Below are 19,554 nucleotides of genomic sequence, written 5' to 3'. Positions count from 1 at the left end.
CTGGCTTCCCAAATGTCAAAATAAGTTTGATCTTGGCCGTGACTGTTCCTGTCTTTGGCATAATGACTGGCAAATGTGTCAGCTCCCAACTTTCTGGTAACCCCCATTCCCACATGTCTGATGGATAGCTAACCTCGTTTCTTTGGTTTGCTTCTGGGTTTTATTCACATTAACCTGTGTTCCTGGGTGTGAATTAGCCTTGGGATTCACTCTGCACTGTAATCCTATGAAGATGTTTCTTAAAGAATAGCCTGATTTTTGTGTGAAAATATGATAAATTCTTGGCGACACAAATTCAAGCAATAAACATAGAAAGTTAGAGAAAATTTAAAGATCATCTGCTTCTCTGCCATCCAGAGGATCATGGTGTTCTGGGTAAGGATCCTAAATGCACAGATACATCTGTGCAGACGCAGCTGTATACAACTGGAGACATGCAGTTCTAAGGATAGCTTTCCTCACTCCACTCAGCCAGACATCACTGCTTGGAGACTGGTCTCCATGGGTCTTTTCTTCTCTTGAGGCTAAGATGCATGGTCACTTCATTTTTTAGCATTTATGTGTACTGTACTGCAAGCTTGAGAAACAAGGCATTGTCTTCCTCCAGGACGGGATTACTTATTGCTTGCAATAAAAGGGTGGTTTCCTGAACCCTTGACACTGTTGAAGCATGAGTGTATTTTTGCATCAGTTCCTACAGAATATGATGCAAACTAGCCATGCATAGCACCTGTCTAGGCTGGCCATGTTGGCCTCAGATAACTGAGGTACACTTGTTTTCATCTTATGATCACCAGTTAAACTGTCCGGCATGAATTCTGAGCTAATCCCTTATAATCTGCGTACTTTGTACAGACCATTAATGAAATCCAGGACACTATTGTTATTCAAGAAATACAAGGCTGTATATTTGCATATGGAGAAATTAAAGCCCAGCAGCAAAATGGGCTGAATAAGATCACATAATAGCAATATGTGAGTCAGAGGCCCATTTCCACTTTTGCACATGGTTCACTAGTTCAAAGCGCATAAAGAACAGTGACCTATGATGGTTGCAAATTTTAGTGGTATTGTCACCATGATCACATTTCTACACACTAAAACTAAAGGTTTAAATGTCTTTATTAAAATAAAATAAAGTCATTCCATTTAAAATGTAATAACAATTTAGTTAAAACCATTTCCATTCATTTAAACCGTTAAGCGTATGGATACACACACACACACACAAATATGCACATTAGCATTTTGAAAACACAGTGACCTAGAAATATCAATTTTAGAAATCTATTCTATAGAAATGCATAGCAATCAGGGCTACATGTGCAAAACACTGTACAAAAGAGCAAACAACTGGAATGAGGTCATCAAATTATAGTATAGTCATAGGACTGAATTCATGATAAAGAATGAAAGCCAGAGCCAGAAAGATGGCTCAGTGGACAAAGGCAATTGTCACCAAGTCTGAAAACCTGAGTTTGACTCCTGAGATCCACACGGTAGAAGAGGAGAACTGACTCCCACAATTCCTACGTGCACTGTGACACACAGGACCAGACACTTACGTCTGACGGTTACTAGCGCTGTGATGAATCACCATCACCATAGCAACCTAGGTAAGAAGGGGTTTATTTGGCTTACACTTCCATATTCCATATTACATCATTGAAGGAAGTCAGGACAGGAACTCAAGCACAGCAGGAGCCTGGAGGCAGGAGCCGAGGAAGAGGCCATGGAGGGGTGTTGTTTACTGGTTTGTTGCTCACAACTTCCTCAGCCTGCTTTCTTATAGAACCCAAGACCATCAGCCCAGGGATGGTACCACCCAATGGGCTGGGTTCTCCCTCATCCATCACTAATTAAGAAAATACTTTGTAGCCGGGCGGTGATGGCGCACGCCTTTAATCCCAGCACTCGGGAGGCAGAGGCAGGCGGATCTCTGAGTTCGAGGCCAGCCTGGTCTACTAGAGCTAGTTCCAGGACAGGCTCTAGAAACTACAGGGAAACCCTGTCTTGAAAAACAAAAAAAAAAGAAAAAGAAAAAAATAAAATACTTTGTAGGCTTGTCTACAGCCTGATCTTATGGAGGCATTTTCTCAGTAGGGTTTCCCTTCTCTCAGAAGACTCGAGCCTGTGTCAATTTGACATAAAATTATCTAGCACACATATATAAATAAAATGTAATTTAATTCTTTAAAAGAATAAAGTCAATTTAGGTGCTGATATATATGATTTCTAAGACATATTTTTAAGTGAATTTCCTGTCATTTCAACAAGAAAAGCAACAGAAGGACAGGGTGAAACCAGTCACATTGTTCATGTTTGGGGAAGAGACCAAGAGAAGGCTTCATGTTGTCTTTGTTTTTGTGTTTTTAAATATCATGTACTTGAATAAATTAATTTTGACTTTTAAAAGTGTAGTATTATAGGTAGGAGACCGTGTTCCAAGTGGTGTTTCCCAGGCTTCTTAGAGCTCCTGGGAGGACTCTGAACCTCATAGCCCACGCTCTCTTGATGGGATGCAGGTGGTCCACCTGGGAGCACTTGCTGGCACTCCCTTAGAACAACTTAGGTAAACAAGCACTGAGTTCATGATGGAACTTTCCTCACGTCTCCTTTGCCTATGGTTTACCATCTGATTTGACGGCTACCCTCAGATGCTACTTATCTGTTATGGGACCCGTGCTTCTCCCGAGCTTCCCTGCCACCTGGCTGTCTTCTTATAACGGGATCATTATTTGCTTCTTTCTGCTGCCCACAGTGCTTGCCCACCCTCTGCTTCTCTGAACTACCTGAGCAGACGGTGTCCGTGATCTCTAAGAGACATCTCTCTGCAGCCCGTCTTCGCTTCTCTGAACTACCTGAGCAGACGGTGTCCGTGATCGCTAAGAGACATCTCTCTGCAGCCTGTCTTCGCTTCTCTTTCACATTTGGAAGATAAGAACTACTAACTTTGACTCAGGACTTTATCTCCACCTAGCTAGAATATTTTTCCTTCTCAAAAGAGAAGAAGGAAGTGATGTATTTTACCCCTACGCAAAAATCCAGCCCCAGAGCCTGACAATTGGCCACTGGTAGCCGTGATAGAGCATCACATTCAGAATCGCACAAAGTGCAGATTACTTGGGATTTCAAACACAAACTTGTCTTGGGGACAGGGGCAGGACAGATGGAGCCTGAGACCTGGGCCAGTGTGGGCTTACATACTTTAGCTTTACCTCCTTACATAGCTGGGTCAAAAGTGATTTTAATCCGTGGTAAAATGGACTTGGTTTAGCTCAAGCTGATGTCAAAGGCGAGGACATCCTGGCACTGGTGGCCCCAGGGCCCGGTGGTCAAGCTCCGCATACCGCTCTTGCAGCTTTGTTTGTTGGTAGCGTGAAGGCAAAGCACACCAGGATTGCTCAGAGGCAACCATGGCAGCTACAGTTCAACATGGCCACTCTCAGGTGGGGCTGAGCCCCTATATTTCTCTGAGATCCCCAGGTTCTTGTGAAAGCTGCCTCAATAAGAAACATCCAGGAAAAACAGTGTCCACTGAACTGAACAAAACACTGTGGCTAAAATAAGCATCACTCCAAAAAAAAAAAAAAAAAAAAACCTGTGTTTTATGATCCACAGCCTCTGGCTGTCAATCTTTTCTCTTCTGCCCTGACCATGTAAATTCACAGCACACAGCTCAGCATGGTACCCTTGTCATTGTCCCCCACCCAAGGCCATTAATCTCTTCTTCACCATCCAGAAACTCTCTCATTTAAAGCCTAAAACATATTTTGAAAGCAATACTGAAGAAAAGGGAAAAGGAAAACATAAAACAAAACAAACAAAATATGGCTGACTTTCCCCCCCTTTTTTGTTATAAAAAGAATTTTCTCTGCATGATAATCTATCATGGGGTTCTTTAAGTTCATGTCTGAGTTATGGTCTTGATGTGGTCGAATTTACAGTTGCTCTTTGTTATATAAGCTGTAGTTCTGAATAAAAGAATTGGGACAGGGAGCAAGAAGTGTACATAATTAAGCAACTTCAGTCAGATAGTTACCACGTTGGCCATTGTCTCCCTCCTTCCAGAAGATGATTCTGGGTGCGTCCTTACCACCTGCAGGGACACCCACTTGCCATGGGACGGTGGTTCCTGCTCATAGTGGGGCAGTCTCTGTTTCTATCCTGGAGTAAAAGCTCCCACTTGAGATAAGTGTGATCTCATCATGGGTTCATTGCTCCTGAAATCTGAGGTGACTGAGGCTTTAGGACAAAGACTGGGGATTCTAAAGAGCACTTTTGGAGGGACATCTGGTAAATGACTTGGACCACTGAGCAGTCACGTGCTATAGCTACTCCCATCTTTGTGCCATCAGCCTTGAAAGGCTGGGATAAGCTAGCTATGGGCTGTTTAGACAGTTTCAGACACACATACATTGAGGAATTAGCATCCCTACATGACTCGTAGTAAATGAGACAGAAACAACAAAATGAGGGTGGATGTCAACTTTTATTTTGCTAGGTTTTCTTGTTGAGCCAAACGAGGAACCCTCGCTTTCTAGCAGAAGTTGTTCCAAGTACCTGCTAAAGACACACGTATGCATGCATAGTCATATGGGTGTGTACATGTTGAATATTAGGATGCATTCATGTTCCTGACAAGAATGAAGATTAGAATTCTACAGAGACATTTGTTTCCTTCCCTTAGCTTTCAGACCATTGTAATAATGGGCTCCACGACATTTCTCCAAGACACTCAGGGTGGGAGAAAGAAAAGGCTACACTCTGGTACCCATGCGAGAACAACTTTCTCTGGAGAAGATTGCACACATTTTGATAACTTATCTGACCACCTTACTGGAGAGACTGGAGCTCAGACAATAATGACAGCTAAGACTACACCTAGACCACCAGTTAAGCATTTCCCTTGTTCTTTTTTTTTTTTAAATATTTTATTTATTTATTATGTATACAACATTCCTTCTATGTATGCTTGCATGCCAGAAGAGGGCACCAGATCTCATTAAAGATGGCTGTGAGCCACCATGTGGTTGCTGGGAATTGAACTCAGGACCTCTGGAAGAACAGTCAGTGCTCTTAACCTCTGAGCCATCTCTCCAGCCCCAGCATTTCCCTTGTTCTTTTACTTAAGCTTAAACTTCTGCTAGGGCCCCAAACATGGACTTGGAGGGTCACTGGACTTCTTTATTACTCTTTCCAATGTGACCACATTGAGTAAATAACTTTTTTTTTCCTGATCTTCACTATTAATTGTATCCTAATTGACCTATGAAGTCAAGTGGCTGAACCTAGCTTAATGGGGCTGTCAGGGCCCAGACCCTGATCTTAACAGGTACAGTAACAAAAATAGATTTTAAAAAAAGGTTGTCATGATCCTTCTGAAGATAGGAACAGAACATATATTAAAGATCTTTATTGATTCACAAGTCAGTAAGGGAACCAGATGTCATAACCAGTTCAAAGAAGAAACTTTTAAAAAGTTTTTTTTTTTTTTTAAATAGGAGCAAAAAAGTGGAGTTAGCGTCTTCCACGGTAGGTCAGGAATGCCAGTTAAACTTCTAGACGGGGTGGAATTTGCTGGCAACTTGGTCCTCCCATCTAAGACAAAAATGATTTTCCATCGCCATCAATTACCTACAGTTTACCAAAAAGTAAAACCGCTTCCACAGGGTTAGAATCTCATAATTCTCGATGTCCTTTGGAGTCTAGGAACAGTTTTCCATGGAAGCACAGTTCCTTCCCACAGCATCCAGCACAAACTTAAAAGTCCTACTCGTGTCTCTCAGCAGGCAGCTGCTAGAAAAAGAGCAAACGGACTGGAGAGCAAGGGCAGGATTCATTTCCTGTTAACCCGAGGAAAGCTGCCTTCATTTCCTCCTGCCTTCTGGCAGGAACAGCGGCAGGGCTGTGGGAGAGGACTGGGGCTCTGGACTGAACGGGAAGAGGTGTTTTTGGACTATCCCTGTCTTTGTATGTAGATTTATAAGGACCCTACTTGGATTCCATGACGCAAATCTGAAGTCCTGTCAGCCTTATTAAATCTGAGTTTTAACCAATAAACGAAGCGTGTAAGTGGGCAAAACCTAAAAGAGATAGAGAATTTGGAAAAAGGAAAACTAGTTCTCTCACTGAGTCTGAGTTTTATTTGTAGAAGCACCCACACCTTCCATGTCTGAGGCCTACCAGGGTTCTCTTCTTAGCACCCTTGCCTGAGGCAGAGGGGAGGGAACTGGGTTGTTTTGTTCAATCTGGCCCAAAAGGGCCTTCTTTCCCCTCAAGTACTCAAGGCTTTTTGTCCTTATGTGGAGCTGCATTTTAATAAGGGCCCAAGGGACAGCCTTTGGAGGGTGGTGCGCAGGGAGTCAGCATTTCAGTTTAATTTAAGAACCTGGCTCTTTAGATTTTGATTTTTGTTTTCCTTCTGGGTCTTGGGCAGCTCAATCAACTTCCTCCCCTCCCCAGAAGCTGAACTCCTGGCTGGGAGAAGGTCCTGGAGGCACTGCGGGGTGTGGGGGGGAACCCAGTGGGATGCACCCAGTGGTCTTCAGACTGTCTTTAAAAGCAACACATTCTGGGTGGTGGTAGCACACACCTTTAATCACAGCACTTGGGAGGCAGAAGCAAGTGGATTTCTGAGTTCAAGGCCAGCCTGGTCTACTAAATGAGTTTCAGGATAGCTAGGGCTACACAGAGATACCTTGTCTTGAGAAACCAAATCTTAATAAATAAGTTAAGTAAAGGCAATGCATGCATCTTTCATGGGGGAAAAGTCTTCCTCAGCCAGTATATCAACCTCAAAGTTCTATTTAAGGACTCCTTAGCATTTATTGATTTGCAATCACTACGCTCTTGTAGGTTCCAGCACTCTGCAGATGAGCAAGCATAGAACTCACTTCTAATAGAGTATAAGTACATGATACACCCTATGTAACAGCCTGGAGGACAGGATTAGGAGAGAAAGCAAGGGAAGGAGGGCCTGAGAAATGAACTCCCACCTGAGTAGTTAGTCATTCCTATAGAAGATACAAGGAAAATATACTGGCATCTGCTCCAAACACATCTGAATGCATACCGGATAACTGGTTATCTCTGGAGCTCAACACTGGAGACCAGAGGACTTGTGGGAATTGTAGCATGATTAATAAAAACCCAGAGACAGAAATAGAGGTTCAACCTGAAGGCCAGAAAAGCAAAGCAGCCAGCCATTGGTTCTTACCTCTATCTCAGTCCAAAATGGTGATCTTGCTTCCAAGAATCTCAGAATGAGACTGTGTGTGAGAGCTGACTCCTCCTGCCTTATATTCTTCTCTAGGGCTGGGATTAAAGGTGTGGACCACCACCCAGTGTCCACATAGACAGATAACTCTCCTCCATCATTATGGCAAACTAGTGGCTATTGGGATTAAAGGTCTGTGTCACTACTGCCTTGTCTGTAAGGTTGATTAGTGCAGCTGTTTTACTCTCTGAATTCCAGGCAAGCTTTATTTATTAAAATACAAATTAAAGTGTCACTATAGGAAATCCCCTCTCAGGGATCAAACTCGGGTCCTTGGTCATGGTAGCAAGTGCCTTTACCCACTGAGACACAACTCCAGCCCCTGTGCTTACATTTTGAATCTCTTTACAAACACAGTGCAGAGCATGTTAGGAGAAAAGCTGATGTGGGATACAAAGGGGCTTACATAATTGCAGAGATGGCCAAGGAAGGTTGAAAGGCTCGGGTGCCACACAGAGTGACCAGATCAGACCGAATTGGCAGCTTTTGGTGAGGTTCACCTGTCCTGGGCCATGAAGTTACATAGGGATCAAAGATGAATGGTTGTTACAGTTCTGGGCAAGGGGAAAGGTGACATGTCAGGCAAGAACTGGCTTTTTCTCCATATGAGGTCCTGGTTTGAGTGCCTGAAGGGCTGGCACCACCAGGAGCTCGGTTTTAGTACCATTCAGGTAAGTGGGGCTTTGTAATGCAGCTGAGGCTATAATGATTAGAAGCATGGTTCTTTCATCTTATTCTGGCTCTTGATGACACTATAGGACTCTGTACCACAACCGGAGTTATCACTCTCCACATTTGTTAACATAAGAGATAAGCACATATAGTTTGTAAGCGGAGGTTGCTGTTTCGTTTCCCGGTTGCCCAGACCCGAAATAATCACACAGAAACTGTATTAATTACAATACTGTTTGGCCAATAGTTTGTGTATTTATAGCTAGCTCTCATATCTTAAATTAATACATTTCTATTAATCTGTGTATTGCCATGTGGTTGTGGCCTACTGGTAAGATTCTGTCTGGCGTCCAGCATCTGTCTCCTGCAGCGGCTACATGGCATCTCCCTGACTCTTCCTTCTTTCCTCCTCTATCTGCTTGGAATTCCCTCTTTGCTCTATTCTGCTAAGCTACTGGCTGAAACAGCTTTATTCATTAATCAGTAAAAGCAACACATATACAGAAGGACTTCCCACAACATATAGTTATTGCCTAAATGAACATTATTTTAGTCTTCCTTCATGTACAATCAAAGTTTGTTGATTAAGCAGATATTGCCCTTAATCAAATGAGGCCACTTCAGGTTGGGTCTGCAGTTGCTCTGGGGTCACCATGGAATCCTGGTGTTACTATGGGACAATCTCTCCACCTGGCAATGCCAAGGTTTGCCCTTCAGAATGGGCTGGAAGTCCCAAGTGTCTCGTAAAGTATACTCTGAGAGACAAACCTGAGTGTGAGCATGACAGATTAGAACACCATTGTCTGCTGAACTTTTGCACGTGTGGGTTTTAGTGTTTTAATAATGGAAAGCTGGATGCTTTTCTTATTGACAGTCTTCTGTTCAGTGACGTCGGCGACATCAATGGCAGGCACACACATTCTTCCCTCTCTGTGATTCAGTAAAGCCAGTTTTAGATTTTTCTTGGTGGGGGGAAAAGTAAACATGCTAATCTTTCCTAAATTAACTTTCATACTGGGAAGAAAGAGAAGGTTGCTTAGCACTGAGTATAAAAGCTGAAATGTTCTTTACCACCAGAGAGATCTATATTTGAATGCCGATACTCAATGTGTTGTGAGCCTGGGTCTAAATTAGTTAACTTCTGCCTTACACAGGGGTGATAATGCCTGCTTTATCATGTAAGGGTCCAAATTAATTCTTTCCTGTGTGACCCTGACTCTCCAGCTGCTCCAGGGCTGTCACATAAAAGACTCCCTTTCCCCATTGAATAGTTTCAGCCCTCTTACTGATTCAGATGACCAGAGACACATGGCTTCATTTCCGGACTTTAGACTGTGTCCAGCTTGATCTACTGTGACTTTATGGTAAAATTTAAAGTCTGGACATGTGAGTTCTAAGGTATTTATTTTCAAAGCTGTTTTTGTTATTCTGGGTACCTTGCATTGCCTATGGAATTTGGAACCAGTTTTTGAGTTTCTGTAAAGCAGTCATCTTAGATTCTGACAGGGATGAAAACTGAACAGTTCAACATGAGAAGTCTTTCTATCTTAGCAACACCACTCCAGAGTGGAGGGTTCCTTTAAATAAGGTGAAAATTTCTTTCTCTTCTTTGTTCCAATTCCTTTCATATATTGTCAAACTAAATGTGTTAATTTTTAATTATATGTTCATTAGAGATATGAATCTGTATCATTTGAAAATTATCTTTGTCTTGATTGGGAGTCAAAGTAATTCTAGTTTCATAAACTGAATTGAGAAATTCTCATGGACCTGCTGCAGCTTGGGTTCAGGTCCTGATACGGAAAGGGGCGTTGATGGAAGAAGAAGAAGTGTACTATCCACCTACCAGAGGAGTTTCACACAAGTGGCCAGCCCTAAATAGCTAAAGCTGTCTTTATTTATACTTCAAAAACAAGCATGTTTTTCCATATTAACAACCATGTTTTTCCCACCCTCTGACACTAACCTTTGGCAAAAACAAATATATCAAATATTTCCCCCTCAACTTTTACATTAAAACATATTTTAAACCAAAAACATTTATTTTGCTAGCTTGGCCAAATATTGAGCCAGGTACATCCTGTCTTTACAAAGCTAAAAGGTGATAAGCATAGATGGCTATTTTTCAAGAACGACAATAGCATTAAAAACACAACAAAGCATATTTACAAAAATAGGGGTGATCTGCCATAAGCTGCCTGCATACAGTTAGCCTGTACTTCTTCAAATGTGCATTAATTTTTACTGCCTTGGATCCAGTCAGCCCTGAATCAGATCAGTTCCCAGCGTCTTGAGTGACAGCTGGTATTTCCAGATAAGAAACCCGAGAAGCACCAATTCCTAGAAAATTTTAGGGGGGAATATTTAGAAAAAAAGGGGGGTTTCTGGGAATGATCATATCTGTTCCATGCATGACTGACAAAGTTACCCTAAAAATCGCTAAGAGAATCAGCAACATTAAGAGACAGAAGAGACCATGCAGGCCCCACAGTCCCAGCAGTATTCTGCGCTGTCCTGAAGTTCACTGGCCCTTGCCGAGTGAGACTGTCTTCTCAGGCTTTGCCTCATGGAGACCTGCTGGGCAAGCACTCATATACTGACCCAAAACTAGGCCACATGGTTTCCAGCAAGAAACGTTCCCTCCACTTCTATGTTTTGAAACAATTTATGAACACTTCATGGCCATTCTTAGGTATGTGGTAGAGTTTTGCCATGAAGCCATGCTTTTCATCCTGGGTAGTTATTTTATTAAGTACTTTTTTTTTTTGAGACAAGGTCTATGTAATCCAGGTTGGCTTTGCGGTCACAATCCTCCTGCCTCAAGTGCCAAAGAAATGTGATTACGGATGTGCACCACTATATCTGACTTCATTCTTTATCTTCGATCTATTCAGAACTCTAGTTTCTCCTAGAGTGAGTTTTGTTAGTTTATTTTACGTGGAGGTTTGAATGAGAACGGCCCCATAGGCTCATCTGTTTGAATCATTGGTCAGCAGTTAGTGGAACGTTTTGGGAAGGATTGGGAGTCATGGCCTTGTTGGAGTGGATGTGGCCTTGCTGGAAGAGGCGTGTTACTGGGAGTGGGCTTTGAGGTTTCAAAAGTCTATAGCAGGCCTTGTCTCTCCCTCCCTCCCCACCTCCTACCTGCAGATCAGGATGTAAAAATTTCAGCTACTGCTCCAGAGCCATTCTGTCTGCTTTCCACCATAACAATATGGACCTAATCCCCCCCCCCCAAAATAAAACCGCTAAGAAAGTCCCCAATTAAATGCTTCTTTTGTAATAGTTGCTGCATCATAGTGTCTCTCCACAGCAATTGAACACTAAGTCATTATATCTGTTTATGACTTTTCCTGAGACTTCAAGGGCTGTGTGTTCACCCTGGATAGTGAAGGCACCAACAGACCCAAGAAAAGATTCCATTCGAGTCCAGCTTGGTGAATCAATGAGTTTATTGGGTTACTTATAGGAACATGATTGATTCAAAGGGAGCTAGGCTACCACAAAGTCCCACCCCCAGCACAGCTGACTCTGAGCAGCCGTAATACTGCCACATTACATTCCCCAGGCAAGATTCTGCCTCCCATAAACTGTAACTCACCTCTCACATCCATAGCAGCTGGGGTAGGGCCATACACCCTGGCAGGAGGGACTAGTGTTGGGAGTTTCAGAAGAGGCTCTCATGATCCTTCTCCTTCCTTCCAAGAGGGAAGGTTAGCAGCATCTTTGCCTTCCCCACCGACCTGCCATGACCTGTGTTATCTATGCCCTTGCCACAACTGAGGGCCAGCGACTTTATAGGTTGCTAGAGAAGTTCCACCCAGAAGAAACAGTTATCCCATGATATTGTTCAAGGACTTTGCCAATTTCATCCAGGTCATCTATTTTTTTTTAAAACAATGCCATTATTTTATATACAATCTCACATATTTTTAAAACTTTCATAAGTGTTACATACTCTCATGGTTAACATTCTAAGGACATAATATAACAAAATGAGGACATATGACTCCTGGTGTTAGATTTAAAGAGACTGTGGCCTCCGGGGCCAGAGAGAGAGTTCAAATGTCATAAGCAAATTAGACATAGATGAACACATTTCTGCCTTTCCACAATGTCAGAATTTATTGACTAGCAATAAATTTACAAGGTGGGATGGTTTCGTTAACAGTAACTTGACAAGTAGCCCCACTTAAGTACCCCCTTAATAACCTTGGCTGGGGAAAACATAGATATCCAAATCTTAATTTTTTTTTAAATATTTATTTTTATTTATTTATTTATTATGTATACAATATTCTGTCTGTATGCCTGCAGGCCAGAAGAGGGCACCAGACCTCATTACAGATGGTTGTGAGCCACCATGTGGTTGCTGGGACTTGAACTCAGGACCTTTGGAAGAGCAGGCAAAGCTCTTAACCGCTGAGCCATCTCTCCAGCCCCCAAATCTTAATTTTTGATATTAACTTTCAGATAACACATTGTACACAGCAATATATATCTACATGTGTGTGTATGTAAAAACTTCAAAATTCCATGACAGGCTGGGGAGATGGCTCCATCAGTAAAGTGCCTGCTGGGAGGGCCTGAGTTTGGATCCACACCCATGTAAAAAGCTGGTCATGGCTGCACACATGCCTGTGACCCCAGTGCTGGGGCTGGGGGAAGAGGCAGGAAGAGTTCTGGGGGCTGCTGATTGATAACTTACCTTCAAGTTCAATGAGAGACCCTGGGTCATGAGACTAAGGCAGAGAGTAATGGAACAGGGCACTTAATATGACATCTATACATGCATACACATATGTACATACAACATACACACACACACACACACACACACACACACACACACCTGCACACCAGTCCAGGGAGATGAGAAAAGACAAGAACAAGATCCTAGACACACATTTTGGTGTTCCTGTCCAGCTGTGATCAGCTTTCTTCCATCTTTGTTATTACAGGGTGTGAAGTCCTCCACCCCACCTTCACCCCCACCCCCTGCATCCATGGTTAAGATCATGGTATTTTCTGCTTCTTTCTACCTATAACCTTGCTCAGTGTACATACTTCTGCATCTGGCTATGGGGTCACCTTTCCTGTCTTCTTAAGACATATATGACTCAGGTCACTCTCTCTTGTGCCACGCACATATATGTTCTGTCTCCTGCTACATCTATGCTAACTTAACTCAGCTGTTTGCAAAAGGTGGATGACAGTGTTCAGGTAGCATTTTCTAGTTGTCCCTGCAACTTTCCAGTAAGATCTACGCATTTCCTATTTTAAGTTAAAGGAACAATAACAGATCCCGAACGTTAGGTTCCTTTGGCTTTGAGGCATTTGCTTTGCATACTTGCTCATTGGATCCTGACAGGAACTTAGAGATTCTCCTCTTTCTTTATGGATTTTTCTCCTGGTCTCTGTAGATCTTTATAAGAAAGAAATCCATACTGTATCTTCAGAGAGACAGTCATATTTTTCCTGAGCACAAAAAACAAACAAAAAGAAGTGAAACTTGATCTTTGCCAGCCAAGGGAATGCCAGCATGAAATACACATTGTTCCCGGGAAGCTTAAGAAACTGAGTCCCTGCTGACGAAGCAACTCTGGGATCAAATAAAGCCTGTTGCACCCAGATTTGAGGCAGATTATAAAACTTAATCAGTCCTGATCAGGGCCCCTCTGGAATCAGGCAGCCGTGCTGTTGATGATTCCCAAACTCCTGTGTGAGATGAGGATATACCCATGACTCACTAGTGTTTCCACTCTCTTCTAGATGGTGACCACGCTTCAATTCCAGTTGATTTATCTCTTGTATATATCCTTCCAGACTGGAATAAATTTGATTACCAAACTATAAAAGCAGACTTAACTTGGATTCATAATATAAGCAGATAATTTGTCATATGTTAGAGAGATCTGACTATAACTTACAGCCTTTAATGTCATTCTCCAGCTAACTATGTTTGGTAAAGACAGAATGTGACCAGCTGTGTCTAGACTTTTAAGAGTTTTATGACAGGAAATAAGACAGAAAGTCCCAAGTGTGGAGAAAGAGATCAATGTCAAAGGAAATACTTCTTGATAAAAAGGGTTTTGTATGATAAATGAGTTTTGTCTTAAGCTATTATTTAAGATGGGAATAGAAAACAATTAAGGAAAAACCAAAAGGTTAAGGTATGTCACAAGAAATTTTGTGGAGGTTGAAGCTTAAAGAAAGGTGGTATAAGTGTAGTCAAATTGACTATAATTAAACATTATTAAAAGTTTGCAAGTCCAATATTCAAGATACTGTGTATAACTGTTGCCCGGTCTTGCTTATAATACTTAGGCTTCCTTAAAATGTTAATTTGCTCATTAAAACTAGAGAAAAGAGACTATTTTATGATGATAATTGCTCATAATTTCTATTGACTTTGTCAGTCTTTGAACTGCTAGAGGAATTAAGGCTTAAGAAATCCCAGATTCATTTAAAACTCGTCTTTGTCAAGCTTTATGTAAGTTTACACTAAATTTTAAACCACTATTAACTCTTCCAGACAGGTGTGCCTGACCTCACTTGTAGGTCAAAGCCATTATGGAAAAGGAAGCTAAGAATACAGCTGACATTTTGGCCTCTTCCCCAGATCAGCCAGGTCCCAGGGAATGATGGGACATGGCTAGATGACCCTACAGCTCCAGATGAATAGAGAGGTGATAGAGACTCCAAAGTCTGGGCTGTAACAAGCACACATTTTGAAACAAAAGGAGGTTCATTGCTGTGGGAAATGTTTTCAGTGTTTCATGGGACATCACAGGGTCAGCACTACCTGGACCTGTCCCAACAGATGGTACCACCGATAGGGGCCAAACTAAAGAAAGGGAGGGTTTCATCCTAAGGTCATAAAAGTAACTCCTAATAAAAAAAGAAAGTGAATAATTTTGGGTCACCTACGTGATACTTAAACACCTAACAATTAAGTATAGTCAATGAATGAAAATGATTAAAAAAAAACCCTACTAAACTAAACAAACAGAACTAGAACAGTCTTTAATTTGAGGAAAGCAATGAATCAGGCCTCCCAGGCCCTCCCCTAACCCCCAGTGTGGGTTACGGGCATGCCAGGTAGGATAATCACAGCCACCCAGCTATAATCAGATTAAAGGACTCTTAAGCTCTTACTAACCATAAAATATATTTTCTCTGGCCCCAAGCCCAGGCAGGACTTCTACCCCAGTCAGCAAACTCCTCATTTGTGGGCTTTCAGCTCTGTCAGTGCCCCTATAACACCCCAGTGCTGCCTTTTAGATTTCCTTTTTCATTAGGCCCCCCAAGATCTTTTCAGGGTGATAATGGCTCTCTTCCTTTGCTTCCCAGCTCACTCAGTCTGTAGCTAAACCCCTGGAATTAGATATTATCTTCACTACTCCTGAAATCTTCAGTCTGTAGAAATGTGGAACATGCTGATCACACCATAAGGCTGTCCATTGCAAAGCTTCCTCTCATCTTCCTTAGAGGCTACATTCCAACGGCTTTATCTAGAATTTCTATAGGTCTTCATTCAGCCACTGGCATAAGCCCTTTCGAGGTGTCTCATGGGTGCCCTTTTCTAATTTCAGACCTGTCCGTGGATTTTAAAGCCCAGTCTTGAAGTGTATTTGCCTTTAGATTCAGTGACCCCCGCAACAGGCCATCAAAGAGCATGTTTTGTAGAGACTTCCCAAATCATTGGAAGATTATGATAAATCTCTTTTTCAACTAGAAGAACAACCACCCAGGTCCCAGAAACTGGCAGTTTGATCTTCACTCCCCAGTTAAAAGTTAGAAAGGAAAGCCTCCTGAATACTCTCACAATGAGCCCCTGGAAAAGTCAGTGGACAGCTGTTCAGAGAGTAGATAACTGAATCATTCCTGTCTGCTCCTTTGGTGGAAAGCTGTGCCTTACTACTCAGGCTTGGTTTCTGCTTGCATTAATTTTTTTATTTATTTTATGGTTTACTATTTATTGGATATGTATGTGTGTGATGACCCATGGATGCCAGAGGACAGCTTGTAGGAGTCCGTTCTCTCCTCCTGCATGGGGGTCTGAAGGATTGAACTCAGGTTGTCAGTCTCACTGGTCCTGTTTCTGCCTTTCTGTACCATATGAAAACTAGATCATCCTGCTAACCTACCTATGTTGCATCATTCCTGTGGTGTTTGAATAGGAATGACTTCCTGTTCATAGACTCATATATTTGAATGCTTGGTCGTTGGGGAGTGGAATTACCTGTTAGTGTAGGTGTGACTTTGTTGGAGGAAGTGTGTCACTGCGGGTGGACTTTGGGGTTTCAAATGTCCAAACCAGCTGGGCCCAGTGTCTCCTCCTTCTTGCTGCCTGCAGCAGATCCAAATCCAGAACTCTTAGCTACCTATGCAGTACCATGTCTGCCTGTGTGCTGTCATGCTTTCTGCCTTGGCAAGAATGGACTAAACTTCTGAACAGTGTGCCAGTTCCAGTTAATTGCTTTCCTTCATAAGAGTTATCATGGTCATCATTACAGCAATAGTAATCCTAACTACAACAATTACCAAACTCAATTTTCCCCCATTGGGATAGTGATTGAGTTTCCATTTTTCCATCTCTGGTACCAGAGAATATTATTTGAACAAGATTAAGCACTTTCCTGATTATCCCATTAACATTCTGTCTTCTTCACATGTGGTACAAGAGCAGATTCAAGCTATGTCAGATACCACCATCACTGTTGGTAAATAACTTTGACATTGGAGTTCCACAATGGGTTATGCCTGTTTTAACTTTGCTAAGGATCATATACCTCCTTGGACTTTGTACTTAATTGCTGTCTTAATTTTATCTCCTCTTTTCCACTTGATCCCTTAGAAGGTCCTGTGACAATCTCACTGCACCCATCTGAATCTCCTTGAGCTAAGGCTGGAATATCAACAAGGGTAGAAACTCTAAATCCTTCTATGACCTATTTCATATTGAAGTAGTTAAATCAACCCACTACTCATGCCATAAAATATTTTGGGGTCTCTACTCTTACAGGGCATTGCTAGATGGCTCATCATGTAGGCTTGAAGATGAATAGTAGTGGGTCCCTTCCCTCATCATCAGCAGCTTGTAAAACTAGGAACAGAAACTTCAGGGATCAGTTTACTGGTCAGAAGAGTCAGATTTGAGTTCTGTCTTTGGCCCTGGGTAGTGACACATAGGGTGTGACTTTTTTAGGGGGCTATTAAAAAAATCTATTCACTTCAGATAGGGAACCAGTGATTCTGAAAGTGATATCTGAAAGAAATTATTCTACCTAAATATAGTTTAATGAACCAGTGAATTTATTGGAGTTACTTATATGGATATGAATGAGGGTTATTTACAAGAACATGTATGTTTCAAAGGTAGCTGTATCGCCCACCCCAGTATGGGTAACAACTCATAAAAGCTGTATCTCTGGAACTTTCTATATGACTTGAAGGCCTAGTTGGTTAGAGAGTCTCCTCTCCCAACAAATATTACTACTTACATAACTTTGGGGAGAGCCCTTGAGAATCTTGTAAGCTTCAGGAACTTTCTGAGACTTGTGGGTTTTGTTTACTTCCCTAACTTTGTATGTTTTGCTTACTTCTGGAATTTGTGTTTTTTAGATTTATTTTTTGTGTATGGAATGTTTTTGTCTCAATGTATATATGCAGTTTCTGGAGCCATCATGTAGGTGCTGGGAACTAAACCCAGGTCCTCTACAAGAGCAACAAGTGTTCTCAACCACTGAACTATCTCTCCAGGCCCTACTTCCATAGCCTTAATGAACTTCCTTCAAGAAGCAATGTTTTAATTTAGAAAAAAATAGCTACACAACATGACCTTGTAAAGTGCCCAAAAGATCCTAAGATACATCCAATTGGAGGACCTGTCAATCACCTGGGTAGAAAAAGTCTTCTAGGAAACTGTTCCCCGAAACTTTAAGAAATAATATGAAATGTACCTAAAATTTAAGTAGATTCAGTGGTCTCTCTGGCCATTTCCGATCTCATGCCTTGTGTTTTCCTCCATAACAGTCTCTCAGGCTAGTCTACTCCAGCTCTGAGAGCATGCTCTGTGCTCAGTGGCTATGGTTTGCTCTCATCCCTCAAGAGTGTTTCCTTCGGCCATTGCCTGTTTTCACCTCATACTGTTCTCTGATAAACTCTGCCTGGCTTCTACACCACACTCTGCATCATATGAGCTGGTTTGATGGAGATTACAAGACTGGGAAGCCATGGGAAGCCAGGGCAAGATCCTAGTAACAAGTCCCGTGTCAGCATCTAACTGCATCTTCAAGTCCCCATACAACAGGAGAAGCTGATACAAGGTGACTGCTTCACTGGCAAGGGCTGGGACTTTAGGTCAGACGGCTACTTCTCTAGTTTTACTTTATGTTTCAGTGAAAGGAGACGTCTAGGAGAGACCTGTTAGAGCAAAACTCTTAAGACCAAAAGATCCCTGAAAAGTGTTTCCTGAGCTGTAACGATGTTAGCCATAACAGGGGACCAGGTCCAAGGACAAGCGCTTGCAACTGACAGTAGCAAGTCTAGGTAGCAATGGTAAAAATGTCTATCGGATCAGATTAAGAGCCGTGGCTGGTTTTGTTGTTTAATGAAAATTAAAGGAAGGAAGGCATAAGTTGTTTACATTGAACACACACACACACACACATACACACACACACACACTGATTGTGGATGAGAGGCACTTTGAAATAAGAAGGTAGATGGAGTCGTTGTTGCTTCTGAATTGGTTGGGGCTGTAAGCAGGACGCAGGTGTATCTAGGGGGCCATGACGAAGAGTCAAGTACATTCAGGCATGGGGCATAGTTCTGTTCTTTAAGGCCTGTAGCCTGCTAACTTCCTACCCCCACTCTGCCACATGCACATATCTCTTCTCCATTCCACACCTTATCTTATTGATTAAATGTAGGTGACCTGAGAAACGTTCTCTTTTCAATTCCTACCTCACATACTGTGTTCCTGCATCTCTACTGTGAACTGCATTCAGAGTCAGGCTGCCCTCAGGGAGCTACATGTTACGGTTTAAGGAAGTGATTTTGCTATCAGGTTGACAAGGGGTCAACTTGTGATAATTGGCCTCGATTTTCTACTTAATTGGACTGGCAGGTGCCTAGGCATTTAACAAAGTGCGTCCTGGTGAGTCCGGTGATTCCAGAGAGGATTCACTAAGGGAGATCTTCCCTGAGTGTGTGCGGTACCATTCAATAAATTGGGAGTGCAGAGAAAATAGATGAGGAAAAGGGAGAAAGTCAGTTAGCACAGGCATTCTCTGTCCTCCCTCATCCCTCTGTCCCAGCCCAGCCCAGCCCCACAGCCTCTCCTTCCTCTCTGCCATAGTGTAAGCCAGTCTGCTCCACCAAGGCCTCCTGCCACAATGGACTGAAGCTGTAAGCCAAATTAAATCCTCCCTCCTTTACATTGTTTATGTCGGGTATGAGGTCCCAGCAACCCGAAAAGTGACTGATGGACCACCACAGATGGCCGAGAAAAACCAAGAGGCTTCTCCCTGAGTCCCGTGCTCCATCTCAGGGTTTGTACTTGAATCAGTGAGGGGTGCTGTTTCTGAGTACTCCTT

Source organism: Arvicola amphibius, chromosome 5 (assembly GCF_903992535.2).
Source record: "Arvicola amphibius chromosome 5, mArvAmp1.2, whole genome shotgun sequence".
NCBI classification, from domain to species: domain Eukaryota; kingdom Metazoa; phylum Chordata; class Mammalia; order Rodentia; family Cricetidae; genus Arvicola; species Arvicola amphibius.
The sequence above is the reverse complement of the archived record's forward strand: the minus strand, read 5'-3'. Positions refer to the sequence as shown.